This window comes from Mytilus galloprovincialis, chromosome 14 (genome assembly GCF_965363235.1).
Source record: "Mytilus galloprovincialis chromosome 14, xbMytGall1.hap1.1, whole genome shotgun sequence".
Classification (NCBI taxonomy): domain Eukaryota; kingdom Metazoa; phylum Mollusca; class Bivalvia; order Mytilida; family Mytilidae; genus Mytilus; species Mytilus galloprovincialis.
Window position 1 is genome coordinate 70,626,149 of NC_134851.1, and position 16,262 is coordinate 70,642,410.

The window sequence follows — 16,262 nt, forward strand, 5'->3', positions numbered from 1 at the left end:
TTGGTTACATCTTCTGACATCAGACTCTGACTTCTCTTGAACTGAATTTTAATGTGCGTATTGTTATGCGTTTACTTTTCTACATTGGCTAGAGGTATGGGGGGAGGGGGGAGATCTCACAAACATGTTTAACCCCACCGCATTTTTGCGCCTGTCCCAAGTCAGGAGCCTCTGGCCTTTGTTAGTCTTGTATTATTTTAATTTTAGTTTCTTGTGTACAATTTGGAAATTAGTATGGCGTTCATTATCACTGAACTAGTATATATTTGTTTAGGGCCAGCTGAAGGACGCCTCCGGGTGCGGGAAATTTTTCGCTACATTGAAGACCTGTTGGTGACCTTCATCTGCAGCTGTTGTTTTTTTCTATGGTCGGGTTGTTGTCTCTTTGGCACATTCCCCATTTCCATTCTCAATTTTATATTCTACTTGTCTCAATAAATATTTTTTTTTATAACATTGTGTCTTAATCATATTGAATCACTTGTAATCATTTGTATGTAATTAATGTTGATTGTTCTGCTCCTAGCTTGTGGGCGCTTTGATAAGCAATAAAATATATTTGAATTTGAATTTGTTTCAACCTGTTCCTCAGTTATCAAAAAAAAAAATTAACAGCATGTTTTGCTAACTTGCTTCCAACTGTCCATTCTAATAGAAGAAAATCAATTTCTTTGTAACTTTTCTTATGCAATGGTAAACAATTGCTCTTTCGGGTAGGCTACACATTGTTTGGAAGACCAATGACAGTGGGTTTAGACGTCCATGTTTCTTGATATTTTGTGGCAGTAATATGTGCAAATCATTTTTTTATTTTGAAGGCGCCGGCTAAATAGAAAATTTGCTATTTTGCCGGTGCCGGTAAAACATGTAAAATAGTCACTGCCTTTTTTTAAAAGTGGAGAGAGTTGATAAAAATAGTTGGCCGATTTGGTGTGGGGCGATTTGTCCTACTTCCCAAAGAAGAATCCGGAGAGTTCCGAAATTATACTGTTTCTATCCTCCATTAGGCATATTTCCAAGTTACCAAAACGAAAGTACAAAAAAATCAAAAATTAGCATAAACATGTTACCAGAGAAGTTTGTTCATTCAAGAATGTGACTTTTCGGTGTATAGTAAGACTATATATACTCTACAATTCTAAAAATTTCAAAACATGACATTCTCAAATATTTATCTCATCCACAAAATATGTTACCTAACTATACAAATCCTTGGTTCATCATAACAAATGGACAAATATGGCCGTATTTTCACCTCAAAAACTACTCTGTGGTACAGACTGACCTGTGCTGTTTGGAAAGTTTTGAGGTTTCGATGTATATATCATAAACTAAGTCCTCTGTGAACGAATTTATTGTAACCGGAGAGCACGAATTTCATTACAAAATTGCTTGTCTCCACCGGGACTCGAACCCGGGACTTCTGTGTTACAAGGCAGCGCGCTAACCGACTGAGCTAAAGAAGTACTTCCTTAGGTAGCACTCCACAGTTAGAAAATAAAATAAAAAATGAGCCACAAAATGTTTTATCATCTCCTATTCCTGGATTTCTAATACATTAACCTAACTGTTTGTGTTGTACATGTGCATATGTATGTAATCAGTATATTCCATAGATTTGATTTTCAAAAGTTAAAAGAGTGAAAATTAATTCCTTTTATGTGTATCCATGGCAACATTCTGCTTTTATTTACCATAAAATATTGCAAAAAGGGGGGTGGACATGTCACATATCCCCCCAAAATTTGGATCAAACTAGAATTTCAATGCCTTTGAGTGATACCTTTTTAGAAACTGTTTTCATAAATCTTCCTAATGATCAAATAAAAAATGGGTGTCTTTCGCCTCATTTTTTCGTAAAATCCAATCACAAAGTTTGTGCGATAAAAAGTTGGAAAAAAACATTACAATAATTGCTAGACCAATGTATGGTAGGGACATGCAAATACGGCCTGTCATACAGAAAACAGCCTATATTACATACATTACATAATCTTGATGTTCATATAAACCCAATACAAAGGCTATTTTAATACTCAGCTATCCAAAAATGAATTTTATTGCACACTAGCTCTCATATTTGAAAAATCCACAGGGGCCAAAATGCGAAACTACACACCTAACTGTGGAGTGCTACCTTAGCTCAACCGCTTACGGCTGACTAAGTATCTACCAAATGTTCTAAGGGAAGCAATCCCGTCACACTTCCCCCACCTCAAGAGTCATCATACCATTATGACTCTCACACAAACAAACCCTAGCTAGAATTCCTCTCTAACTACCGTGAGTTTTTTAGTTGGGCGCCAATGTAACCGGAGAGCACGAATTTCATTACAAAATTGCTTGTCTCCACCGGGACTCAAACCCGGGACCTCTGTGTTACAAGGCAGCGCGTATACCGACTGAGCTAAAGAAGTACTTCCTTAGCTCAACCGCTTACGGCTGACTAAGTATTTACTAAGTTTTTCTAAGGGAAGCAATCCCGTCACACTTCCCCCATCTCAAGAGTCATCATACCATTATGACTCACACAAACATACCCTAGCTAGAATTCCTCTCTAACTACCGTGGGTTTTTTAGTTGGGCGCCAATGTAACCGGAGAGCACGAATTTCATTACAAAATTGCTTGTCTCCACCGGGACTCGAACCCGGGACCTCTGTGTTACAAGGCAGCGTGTATACCGACTGAGCTAAAGAAGTACTTCCTTACTTCAACCGCTTACGGCTGACTAAGTATTTACTAAGTTTTTCTAAGGGAAGCAATCCCGTCACATTATCATTTTTTACGCATATATATTGTTTAATCGTCAATTTTTTTTCTCTCTGTCTGTTATGATTTAACAAATATGGCTTCTCATTAAATGCCGTGTTTTGAAGATGAAGTTTACCGATTGTCACCTTATAGCAAATAACAAAAAGCATGGTCATTGACATGAACAATCAGATAATTGTTTATTTTAATGACAGATCCATGGGTATTGAAACCACCAGATTTTAACGAGGAGGGTTACGCTCAGGTCACTATGCATACGGAAAATGTGTCGGAGAATTGCTTCCTAGACAAATGCTGGAAGGAAGCAATTAAAAATAAGTAAACTTCTTCTAAATGTGAACAAATTTAAGAATTTTCCTCAGAAAAAGGTATATATGACTCAGTGTTCTCCCCAGGATTTTGGGATAGCACCAGGGTAACGTGTGTCGAAATGATTTGTACAATATGTCGTGTCGCGCTGCATCGCTTATTTTTAGCTCACCTGGCCCGAAGGGCCAAGTGAGCTTTTCTCATCACTTGGCGTCCGTCGTCCGTCGTCGTCCGTCGTCGTCAATTTTTAACCATTTTTCGTTAATTAAAGTAATCTTTTACAAAAATCTTCTCCTCTGAAACTACTTGGCCAAATTAATCCAAACTTGGCCACAATCATCTTTGGGGTATCTAGTTTAAAAAATGTGTGGCGTGACCTGGTCAACCAACCAAGATGGCCACCACGGCTAAAAATAGAACAAAGGGGTAAAATGCAGTTTTTGGCTTATAACTCAAAAACCAAAGCATTTTGAGGAAATCTGACATGGGATAAAAATGTTTATCAGGTCAAGATCTGTCTGCCCTAAAATTTTCAGATGAATCAGTCAATCGGTTGTTGGGTTGCTGCCCCTGAATTGGTAATTTTGAGGAAATTTTGCTGTTTTTGGTTATTATCTTGAATATTATTATAGATAGAGATAAACTGTAAACAGCAATAATGTTCAGCAAAGTAAGATCTACAAATAAGTCAACATGACCAAAATGGTCAGTTGACCCGTTTAGGAGTTATTGCCCTTTATAGTCAATTTTTAACCATTTTTCGTAAATTAAAGTAATCTTTTACAAAAATCTTCTCCTCTGAAACTACTTGGCCAAATTAATCCAAACTTGGCCACAATCATCTTTGGGGTATCTAGTTTAAAAAATGTGTGGCGTGACCTGGTCAACCAACCAAGATGGCCGCCACGGCTAAAAATAGAACAAAGGGGTAAAATGCAGTTTTTGGCTTATAACTCAAAAACCAAAGCATTTTGAGGAAATCTGACATGGAATAAAAATGTTGATCAGGTCAAGATCTGTCTGCCCTAAAATTTTCAGATGAATCAGTCAATCGGTTGTTGGGTTGCTGCCCCTGAATTGGTAATTTTGAGGAAATTTTGCTGTTTTTTGTTATTATCTTGAATATTATTATAGATAGAGATAAACTGTAAACAGCAATAATGTTCAGCAAAGTAAGATCTACAAATAAGTCAACATGACCAAAATGGTCAGTTGACCCGTTTAGGAGTTATTGCCCTTTATAGTCAATTTTTAACCATTTTTCGTAAATTAAAGTAATCTTTTACAAAAATCTTCTCCTCTGAAACTACTTGGCCAAATTAATCCAAACTTGGCCACAATCATCTTTGGGGTATCTAGTTTAAAAAATGTGTGGCGTGACCTGGTCAACCAACCAAGATGGCCGCCACCGCTAAAAATAGAACATAGGGGTAAAATGCAGTTTTTGGCTTATAACTCAAAAACCAAAGCATTTTGAGGAAATCTGACATGGGATAAAAATGTTTATCAGGTCAAGAACTATCTGCCCTGAAATTTTCAGATGAATCGGTCAATCGGTTGTTGGGTTGCTGCCCCTGAATTGGTAATTTTGAGGAAATTTTGCTGTTTTTGGTTATTATCTTGAATATTATTATAGATAGAGATAAATTGTAAACAGCAATAATGTTCAGCAAAGTAAGATCTACAAATAAGTCAACATGACCAAAATGGTCAGTTGACCCCTTTAGGAGTTATTGCCCTTTATAGTCAATCTTTAACCATTTTTCATAAATCTAAGTAATCTTTTACAAAATCTCCACTGAAACTACTAGGCCACAATCATCTTTGGGGTATCTAGTTTGAAAAATGTGTCCGATGACCTGGCCATTCAACCAAGATGGCCGCCACGGCTAAAAATAGAACATAGGGGTAAAATGCAGTTTTTTGCTTATAACTATGAAACCAAAGCATCTAGAGCAAATCTGACAAGAAGTTAAATTGTTAATCAAGTCAATATCTATCTGCCCTGAATTTTTCAGATGAATTGGACAACTGGTTGTTGGGTTGCTGCCCTCCAATTGGTAATTTTTAAAGAAATTTTGCCGTTTTTGGTTATCTTGAATACTATTATAGATAGCCATAAACTGTAAACAGCAATAATGTTCATCAAAGTAAGATCTACAAATAAGTCAACATGACCTAAATGGTCAATTGACCCCTTAAGGAGTTATTGCCCTTTATAGTCAATTTTTAACCATTTTTCGTTAATTAAAGTAATCTTTTACAAAAATCTTCTCCTCTGAAACTACTTGGCCAAATTAATCCAAACTTGGCTACAATCATCTTTGGGGTATCTAGTTTAAAAAATGTGTGGCGTGACCTGGTCATGATTCATCTAAGTTCATGATAGATATAATTGTAAGAAGCAAAATCGTTCAGTAAAGTAAGAACTTCAAACACATCACCATCACCAAAATACAATTTTGTCATGAATCCACTTGTGTCCTTTGTTTAATATGCACATAGACCAAGGTGAGCGACACAGGCTCTTTAGAGCCTCTAGTTTCTTCTTGTTAGTTTTTGTGCCTTTTTGTCTTTTGTTTTGTTTACTGTTTTATGTAGACTTTGGGTAAAAAAAAAGTAAATCAAACAGTTTGTATACTTAAATATCTTTTAAGAATAGATAACAGAAAGCACTTTTAGTCTTTAACTAGTCACTTTTTATACTTTGATCAAGCCAATTTTGTCCTGATACTTGTATAGTTACACTACACATTCCCCATTTTCAGCTCACCTGGCCCGAAGGGCCAAGTGAGCTTTTCTCATCACTTGGCGTCCGTCGTCCGTCTTTGTCCGTCGTCCGTCGTCCGTCGTCGTCGTCGTCCGTCGTCGTTAACTTTTACAAAAATCTTCTCCTCTGAAACTACTAGGCCAAATCAAACCAAACTTGGCCACAATATTGTATTGTATTCCTGATCATCTTCAGTTTGCGAGTCTCTTGTATTCAGAGTCAGTTTTATGTCATTTCTTGCATATATTTTTTTTTGTTACATGTACATGATGTAGCTTACTTTTCAAGTTTTTATATGACAACAGAATAAAATTGAGAATGGAAATGGGAAATACAAGCATGTCAAAAATTTGCTTTTGAGAAATGCTTAATCATGTCATAGTTGTTTTCTAGAAGACACATTTGGCATGTTTGGTTTCCACACAATAACTTGAGTATAAGTGAATGTATCTCTATGAAATTTTACTAGAAGGATCAATACACAAAAGGAAGATTAGAATTGATTTTTTGGTTATGGTACAACATTCATGACATTTTTGGGTTGGTTTTTTTTTCCAAATTTTTGGTTTTTCTTCCAAAATTTAACTTAGATACATTGATTTTACTGGTCTAGTATATATAGGTGCAACAAATACTGATTTGCATGATTTGGCTGGAGATGCACACAAAATAGGGTGATTTAAATATTTTATCTGTAATTGGTGCATTTTTCCTATGATGTGTACTTCTTAATAATGTCGACTTGAGTATCATGATAAAGAAAATATATTTGATAAGTATATATTCACAATTGATATGCGCCAGTGCGCTGCAAAAGGATCTTCTTTCCCTTTAATTACCAAAATTGCACATGTTTTTTTCTCTCACAGAAACACATGAGTTATTTGGTAAATAAAACACTTGTCATTGTTTGAAACTTTCAGTAATAAAAATTTAGTTTAGCCTGTTTGAATGTTTCACTTATTGTGTGAAATTTAACAGAAAATGTACAAAACACTTGATAAAATTGCATTATCTGCAGAATTATTGATAACTTTCCTCACTATATATTCACAAGGACATATAACTAAGATATTGTCCATGCTATTCTGATCTGAGTTTTTATTCATACATACATGTATACTGGCATGACTGGTGCTGTTCCAAGTTGTCTTCTTTTTCTGTTTCTTGAGAAGTATTTGTTTAACCTGTTCAGTCACTATCAAGTGTTACAATTCTTATTTAGACGCAACACATAAATAGTGACCAAAAAGGTACCGCTTTCACATGAGAGAAGCTAGAAAAAAAATTAAATGTACACATTTTCAATATTTTTGTAGGACTTACTATCATATAAAATTAAGGAGTTAAACACTTCTGCTGAATAGAAATGTTTGAGTTCACCTGATACCTGTTTTCAAATTAGTCCATATTGAAGTTTGAAGGGTTCAAAATTAAAACATGTTTGATTTCAACTGACATAAAACATTTAGTGTTTTTTATATGCTAAATATACATCTGTTGTCGTATCAGGCATGGCGAAGTATTTTATTGCCTTTAGGTTTGTACTTTTTTTGTTTTGGTCATGAAAATAAATTTGTATTTCTGTTGTGAAGTTGCTTAACATGAGAATACCCAAATTGCACCTATATTGTCAGTTATTTTTCACCAACGTTTTTTTATGTACCAGGCAAAAGTGTATTCTGTGCTTTTTTTGTAAACTATCCTTGTTTACAATATAGTTACACCAATTTAATTTTGAGTCCATGTAGAGTCATAGAAAAATGGGTTTGAAATGACCTCCAAACAATCCATGATACTGTAATGAGGTCAGTACCCAAATTCCATACATCATTACATGTATGGTTAATTTCAAATCCTTAAAACTGGAATATAAACAGATGTTTTGTTTTATTTCTTCAAATATTTCAAACAATTTGACATTATTCCATGCTTCAACTATTATTTTTTGAAGAAAAGGATGCTGGTAACAAATTTAATTTGCTCATTTTAAAAAGATGATAATTATATAACTTTACATGGTGAAAGAAAACTTGTAAGAATTCTGCAGGTTTATTTTTGCTGAATAGGTGCAATTTGGTAACTGAGTGCAATTTTGGTACTGTGATGTTATATACATGTAACTATAAGTGTGTATTGCTAAATAGGTTGAAATGTGAACCTGATAGTAATATAGTAATATTTAAGTACCTGGTAGAGTGAAAATGTTTTGATCAGGTTTAAACTGATGCATAAAATATATACAGGGGGACTGCTGCAGCTTGAATTTTAAAGGATGTAGCCCACATACTTCCAAGTAACATGCCCTGTATATACCTATCAAAGTCATGGTATTCTCATGGGTTATCATATAATCTTCCCATAAAATCCAATTTTGAACAATATGGGAGCATACAATATATACAGTACTAAATGTACTACTCAGACTCAAGTCTCCTTCTATGATTAAACTTAGAGAGAGAGAAAACAAAACAGTTTCCTTCTCCTGGAACTTATAATTAAGGTAGATATATATCTGATATGTGACATAATCAATAAAAAGATTTGTTGAGAGTTTGCCAAAGGAAATACAGAATTAAAAGATTGTGAATTATTTGAATAATTTCATTTGTTTTAAACTTTTGTTCTTAAATGGGCATCTACGAGAAAACCATGCAGATGGTGCTCCATGCAAAGTTGTTTGATTTTGATGAAACTTTGCTGACATGTTCAGGTTGACCTCATATGAAAGTCATGCAAGTTTGAAGCCCTTGCACTGCTGGTAACCATGGCAACGATAGGGATTTAGGGTATTTTCGAGTTTATTTATAGATGCATTTACTGAAATGCATAGATTTCATAAATTTCTCAAATAGAAATAAATACTATAATACTTCTGAGTGTTTAAATACTTTAATAGCACAGATAGGATGTGTATGAAGTATAAATCACATAATTTTATTAAACATAATGATATATATAGAAAATAAGGGTGTGGCAAAACACATAAAATGATAAAAAATATGGCCTTTTCATCTAATCACACTAAAACAGACACTACAGCCCAAAAGTCGCTTTAATTTACCCTAAATTTCAGAAATGCTTTGCATTTTCTTTGGTTCAAAATATTTTGAAGGGATTTCGGTTGTAAATTAATTTCATAGATTTTATTGATCATTTAGATAGCCTCCCCCCCTTTTTTTTTGTATTTTCGCAATAAATTGAGGAAAGTCTCATATTTTAATGAAACCAAGCATTCAAAAAGAAATACTTGAATTATACAGATTGTAACATGCAATATAGGTAAATCAAATAGAAAATTCAAAGTGAAATGGATTTTTGTGTCACAAACAATAGTAAGCATAAGGCTTAAAAAAGGGGGGAGCTGCCAAAGACAATTTTTTTTTGGTATTTTTTTTTATTCCAAATTCCTTTAGTACACTTGTCCCTATTACTTTAAGAGTAAAATCCATTCATTTCTTCCTAGTAATTCCATTTTTGGTTATTGCAGCTTGCTAATTACTAAAGTTGTATTCTGGTTACTGAAAAATGATATGAAATTCAATGTCAAGTTCATCATATTGAAAAATCTTAAGTATTGACATTCAGAAGTTGTGTCTGACAGGTAGACAAAATTAAGACAGGTTGCAACCTTTTACTTGCATGCTGGTTACCATATAAGTCATTTTGATCATGAGTACCTGAGACAGTGTGGATAAAATCTGAATTTCTATTGTACAAAGGGAGATAATCCAATAAAAATGCTGATTTTTAAAACCTTAAAATTGCATGTACATATTAATTTAAACTAACATACACTTTATCAATTTAATAAAATATAAACATATCTCTATTTGGTTATCTGGAGAGAGAGTTAATAGTGCATTTGAGCATATACTCTTGGTTTGCTTTTGTTGTAGTACTTTCTAAAATTCTCCTAAAAAAAGGTCTAAATTTATAAATTCTCTTTTAGCATTGATACATTTTTAAATATCTCAATCTGTATAAATGATCATAAATGTTATTATTTTTTATAGCATTAGTATTATATTTAACAATCAATAAAGATGATACAATAACACTAAATGGTGCTTACATGCAAGAATAAGATTATTATAAACATACATAAAAGTTAATTCTAATCGACTTAACAGCACAAGACAATTGTTGCATTAGGTATAGAATTTAGGGAAGTATTAAATTGTTTCCATACTATCTTATAAGAATTTACATACATGTAACTACATGAACTATGAAAGGTAATTTACTAATAATTCAATGAATAAAACTAGATGGTCAATCTAAGAAACAATTTCTGACAAATGAAAATATTATTATGTTGATCAAATGGCCAAGTCCATTTGTAATCTTCTTGATTGTCTTCAATACTGATGACCTTTTAATACAGAAGTAATTTTAGACTTCTTATTCGCTGATGAGAAAGCCTTGATGATGGTGAGACAGTGAGAACATTCTATTTCCTAGCAAATATCTCTCTCTTCTCATTTGTGTTGCAACTGTGTGTTGACTTGGTGGTTTTCAAGACTTCAGCGAGATTCACATTGCCGTTTTTTTCCTTTTTTTCAAAGCATATGAGTTCCATTTCAATTTATTTTTATTTGAGCTTGCAATTTTTAACATCAACAGGAAAAATCAAAGACAGATCAGAGCCTTATTCAAGTATCAGTATTATTATCTAAGTTTTTCTTCATCATAAACATGTTTATCAACAAAAATGTGTCTCAGCAATCAGTCTTCCTTCATGAACTCCAGTTATTTTTGGATCACCAAATGTCTGTAAAAAATAATAAGAAAACAATTGTTATACATTAAATGATTGAAATTTCCTAAAAAGAAATTACTTATTAACTTTGTCTTAGTGTAAAATGTGTTTCGATAATCACAACTCTGACATTCCAGTACATAGAATAAGAAATAAAGTTTACTAGCTAAAAATGGACCTAAATTTGATTTTTTTCTTATTCCAAGCTGCAGCAAACTTAATTTTAATGAAGTTAATTTTGCAGATTTCATCTTGTATTTATGACGTTATGACAATACAAAAATAGGGAGATGAGTATTGATTGCAAATGAGACAAATATCCACAAAAGTTCAAATGAAATGAATGTAATGCCGCTGTACAACCTTCAACAATGAGAATAAAACAGCTCAAGGGTACATTCTATTACAAATGCAGAAATTGCACCTTCATCAGGTTGGGAGGGGGGCACTATATAGACACTACATTCAAACTTGATTCACATGATACAGTTCAGAATTTGGATTGTGATGAATTATTAGACACATCATACATGTAGGTTTCTGACACAGAATAAATGTGGTAAAAGAACTGATGATTTTGAAATTGGACTTGTGCCAATATCCAAAATCTAAAGTTTAAAAGACATGATTAGATTTATCATATCAAAGAACCCCATATATGCAATTTTTAATGAATTTAAACAAAGTTAAAGTTTGGACCCCAATTTGAAGCAACTTGAAAACTGAGCCCAAATCATAAATCTAAACATGCTAAATGCATGATAACATTTAGCATAGAAAAAAAAACTTCAATAATATTTTAATAAACTAACAAAGGTTTTTTTGCCCCCATGATCTTTTTTGCAATTTGAAAATGAATGTTAAAAATCTAAACATATAAGAAGTATTTAACCCAAAAAAGTACAATACACCATTTAATTTTGCATAATATCAAAGAACACCAATTATTCAATTGTTTTATGAAATCAAGTTTAACTTTGGACCCTTTTGACCCTATAGCTGATATAGACTAATTTAAAAACAAGCCAAAACATTTGAAATTGGTAAAACAATAAGCATTGGAAACAAATATATAATTAATTTTACAGCTAATTTCCTAAGGCATGTAAATCTAAGACTTCGGTTAGCTTGCATGGTTTGTTTGTATATTGTACAATTGCAATTGACATAACATCTAATCAAATTTTAAAGTACTCCATAAAGGTTCAAATATGCCTATATTTATTGTTTGAAGATATCAACCTTAATTTCAAAGTTTGAATCAATATTTATACAAACAGAGCAAGCGAACCTACCAAAGTTTTACTCTACACGCATTAGGAAAATAGCTGTAATAATGAAAAAGTGTATTTTTCAAAAATGAAAAATACAAATGTAGTCTTCAGGTTTACCATAAATGCAAGTATACTATACATGAGGATCTCAGTGTCAAGCTGACAAGAAAACATATTTTTGTCTAGGTTTAATTCTTATAAAGAGAACAATTCCAACGATGAGTAATGAAAATTTTGTTGTGTAAACTGTACTGATATGGCCCTTAATTGATCATAAAAAAATAATTTGAGTGTTCTGTGTGTTATGTTTACTTTTTGTTCACCAGATTGTTAAAATTGAAGGGTTAATCTAATTTATTGATTATTTATCATGTTTTTACAATTATAAATGTAACTGGTGAATTTCCAATTTCTATATATGATTATATTTCACAAATAATGCCACAACACAGGTCTTATTTGCTGTCTATTTAGTAGTCTCTTGTTATGACTTGTTTGATTCATTTTTTTATCAATTATATCATATATTTACCTATGTGATCTCCTATCATATCTGCTTTCATTTTAACATTATTTTTGTGCTTTTCCATCTTCAACATTAACCTGTTGATAAGAAATAAAATATTGTATATTTGTACATTTGCATGATCAGTACAGTGAGTTACATCTACAGTTTGTACATGTACATTGTACATTAAGTTAGGGTTGGCTTAACATAATGCATTGGTTCATTGAAAAAAAAAGTTTTGTAGATATGATAATTAATTTGTGTAAATGTCATAAATGCTATGATATCAATCACATCATCAAGTAATTCATTTCTTCAGTATTGTTATTTTGAATTTGTTTTATCTGAGTAATCTGTAATGTTATAATCTCATGTTGCCCCTTCTGGGCCCTTTAATTTGGAATACATTTGTAAGCATATTCTATTCAGATTCTATTTTATTAACGATAGAAGTAAAGACATGTACAAGTTCTCTTTCCATGTTTATAACTGTGATACATGACCTGCACGAAGGAAATGTAAAGAAAAAGTCTCACAGTAACCAATTTTTAGAGAGAAAAAAAAACAGCTCATAATTGTAAAACATTTTTTTGAGATTGAGAACCATATATATTGTATCAATTTAGCTGCATTGTACAATGTACATGTAGTACTGGTAAATAAATGAATAAAGAAAGGAAATCCACAACTCTTTGGGAGCTATATTGTGACTTTAACAGTGCTTAATCAAAACCTGTCACAAAAATATTTAGGGTAGGGATAAAAATAAAGGTAGGTAAGGGTAGTGCGGTTAACACACATACTTTTTAGTTGGCATAAATGTACAGTAGTTTTCGTATGTTTATGTAATTTATACGTGTTTCTCATTTCTCTTTTTTTTATATATAAATTAGACCATTGATTTTCCTGTTCGAAGGTTTTTACACTAGTAATTTAGGGGTCCTTTATCATGTTTATAGCTTGTTGTTCCGTGTGAGCCAAGGCTCTGTGTTGAAGGCCGTACATTGACCTATAATGGTTTACTTTAATAAATTGTTATTTGGATGGATAGTTGTCTCATTCGCACTCATACCACATCTTCCTATATCTATCTACTGAATGTTTTCTATTTCAATGGGTTGTATTTAAAAAAAAAAGGGATATGAAGCAACCATTATTTTTAAATTTGGAGTCAATGGACTCTATTGACAATTTGTCAAACAAACTCCCGATACCGGAGGGCTTTGTAATAGAATATATAGAATAATAGAATATATACATGTATTTTATCATGATTCTTGAGAGACTGAGAGAGAAAAAAGTTTTTCTATTAAAATTTAGAAGGCAAACACATAAATCTTTTAGTTTTAGAAGAATTTTAAATCATTATAAATGTATGTCAATGAAAATTAAATCAGTGTTTGCTTCAAGAAAATTATGTAAATACCCCCCCTTTTTTTTCCCAAAGAGAAATGGTCTATGCTCTTCTTCCGATATTTATGTTTTGAATCAGATGTGATGTTTCTACAGAAGGTCTTTTTATGGTGTCAAATTGCTTTTTCTAACCACAAAAAAAAAATAACAAACTTACCAGAACAAACTGAAACTGAAAGTTTTGCTTTTGAAATTTCCGTTGCTAGATTTGGAAGGGTCATGAAAGGATGGCAGCAACTCATTTTGTCTTCTTGTCTACTGCAATCCAACTCCTGTCCATGTTTGCAGCATATGCATTTTAAAATGTGAGTCTGAAACCTAGACATGATAGTGATAGTCTAGACTCATGAGTCATGTCTAGACTATCTGATCAGGATCAGACTTATTCCAGTGGAAGTGGGAATGTCTTTGCCACATGGTTTGCTATGTCTTTGTTACACTCTTTCAATAAAAATCAGTTTTTGGCTACACCATATTCATCAAAAATATCATTATTTCCTATCCTTCTGCACATTTGTTGATTTCCCTCCTTCTGTTATTGACACTAAATCTACCTTTTATTGTGAAGAGTTTTACAAAGGGAGATAATTTTAGCTATATTTTTCAGTTTTTCATCTTTTATTCAAATAAGCTTATATCAATTTGCAACCAAAATCCCGTTAAGGAATACTAGTTTGTAGTAAACCATAACATTTAACAAAATATTTTTTCAATTTGAGTGACTTTTGAGGTGTTATGGACATTTTCAGTACAGGCTGATTTCAAATTTAAGAAAAACACAATTATGTCAATAAAAATAAAAACAAAAATAAAGGTTGAAATAAGATCCAAATTACAGTTTATTTTAGTAGAAAGTCTGAATTTTAAGGCCAAACAATTTTTTTTGTCATATAATACTTTGAACTATTCAATAAAAAAAACCCAAAAATGTCCATTTTCAACAACATTTTCCAGCAAATTTGGTACTAAACTAGAATTGCCCTGGATTCACATAATTTGAGATAAAGTGTCATTTTTTAACCATAGAACTATTAGATGTACTTAATACTTTACTAGGAACCCAAAATCAGCTGAAAATTCCACAACCCCTTTCATAATTTTTTTTTGATTTTGCATGGTTTTCTCGTAGACATCCATTTAAAGTTGTGATTTAGTCTGTGGGCTACCATAGTCGGATCGGGGGGGAGGGAATTGTTGATTATATAGGGAATTATCACTAAAGCATGACTGGAGCGCCGCGTCAGCGTGCCACTCTTTTGAAATGTTCTGGTTTCGCCATTGGCTACATGAATAACCGTGATCACATTCAATAGTATAACCAACGTCATTATCACTGTTCCTTGATGTGTGGAATTATGTGGCAGATGAACATAAGACAAGTAGCATGAGTAGTCAATCAGTGCACCGGAGTTTACTCCGCATGCCGCATGGTCATTATAAAAAAAAATCCGAAATGCAGAGGTTTTGTCTGTGTTCCCATGGCTGGACGGAACTTTTACGCTAAATATGTTATCGTTAATTATGATTTTGTGACTTTTAAATGAAGTACCTGTGATTATTCAAGTAATTTGTTTTGACCTCACTGATCATGGAAAGTTGAAGCAGACGAAACATGGCGTCAGATGTTGTTGTCCTAACTTCGGTAATTTCCGTGGTACAATAAAATTTAAATAAGCTACACAAGTTACCAAAATTTCTGAATTCTTGTTTTTGTAAACAAACAAAAATTCATGTCGTATTTAACATCGAAATTATTCCGATCGGTCCCGTTTTCAAATGTTTTTTCATGCTCACGTTGAAATGTTAAATTTGGCCGCCATTAAAAAACAAAATCGTACGAGATTTAACGAGAGTGACGAAACTTTTCAGATGGGTCGTGTAGAGAGAGTTATCGTTCTTTATTCCAAAACGATGCTTCTACCATAAGTGCCAGCTAAAGCTGGCATATAATATATCTGTGCTTTAATAAAAGTATGATTGTCAAAAATAATTTGCAATATTAATTTGCAATATATTTTTGTTGGTATATTTAAAGAAAGTTTTTATCCTTGAGGTAACATCCTTATATAATTTTGCATTCAATTTGTACTTTATTTCTATTTTAAATGATGGGTAATATTTTAGGAGCACATTTTTGTAATAAGCTAAATCAGGGGAAGTAACTCACGTTTTTAAAAATACGCAAATCTTTTATGACCAAAGGCTGGAGTAATAGAGTTTATTAACAAATGTCTGCTTGTCCCTCAAAAGTCTCATAAGTCTGTGATCATTAAGTTATGATATTTTAATTAATTTAAACACAAGAATCATGTACATCGATTAAACCCAATCATCAAGGTTAACCTCAAAAGGTAAATCAATCACGTGGTGTAAACAATCTTGGTTGTCAGAACTGGATTGAACTGGTTTGAACTGGTCAATTTTCATCTGAAATTTTATACCCCACGGAAAG

General features: G+C 32.5%; 1 protein-coding gene and 1 long non-coding RNA gene across 2 annotated transcripts in view; one reads left to right on the forward strand and one right to left on the reverse strand.

The window, feature by feature from the left end:
• Positions 1 to 977: 977 nt before the first annotated feature.
• The window catches only part of LOC143059764 (uncharacterized), a 51,143-nt gene continuing 35,858 nt past the window's right edge, over positions 978 to 16,262 (forward strand). The window contains exon 1 of the mRNA XM_076233322.1: positions 978 to 1,113. The gene's annotated coding sequence lies outside the window, so the exon portion shown is untranslated. The remainder of the gene's footprint in view (positions 1,114 to 16,262) is intronic.
• On the reverse strand, positions 8,727 to 14,953 carry LOC143058314 (uncharacterized). Its single transcript, XR_012972998.1, has 3 exons — positions 13,968 to 14,953; positions 12,422 to 12,492; positions 8,727 to 10,627 (listed from the first exon to the last, which is right to left on the reverse strand). It is a non-coding gene; the product is annotated as an uncharacterized LOC143058314 (long non-coding RNA).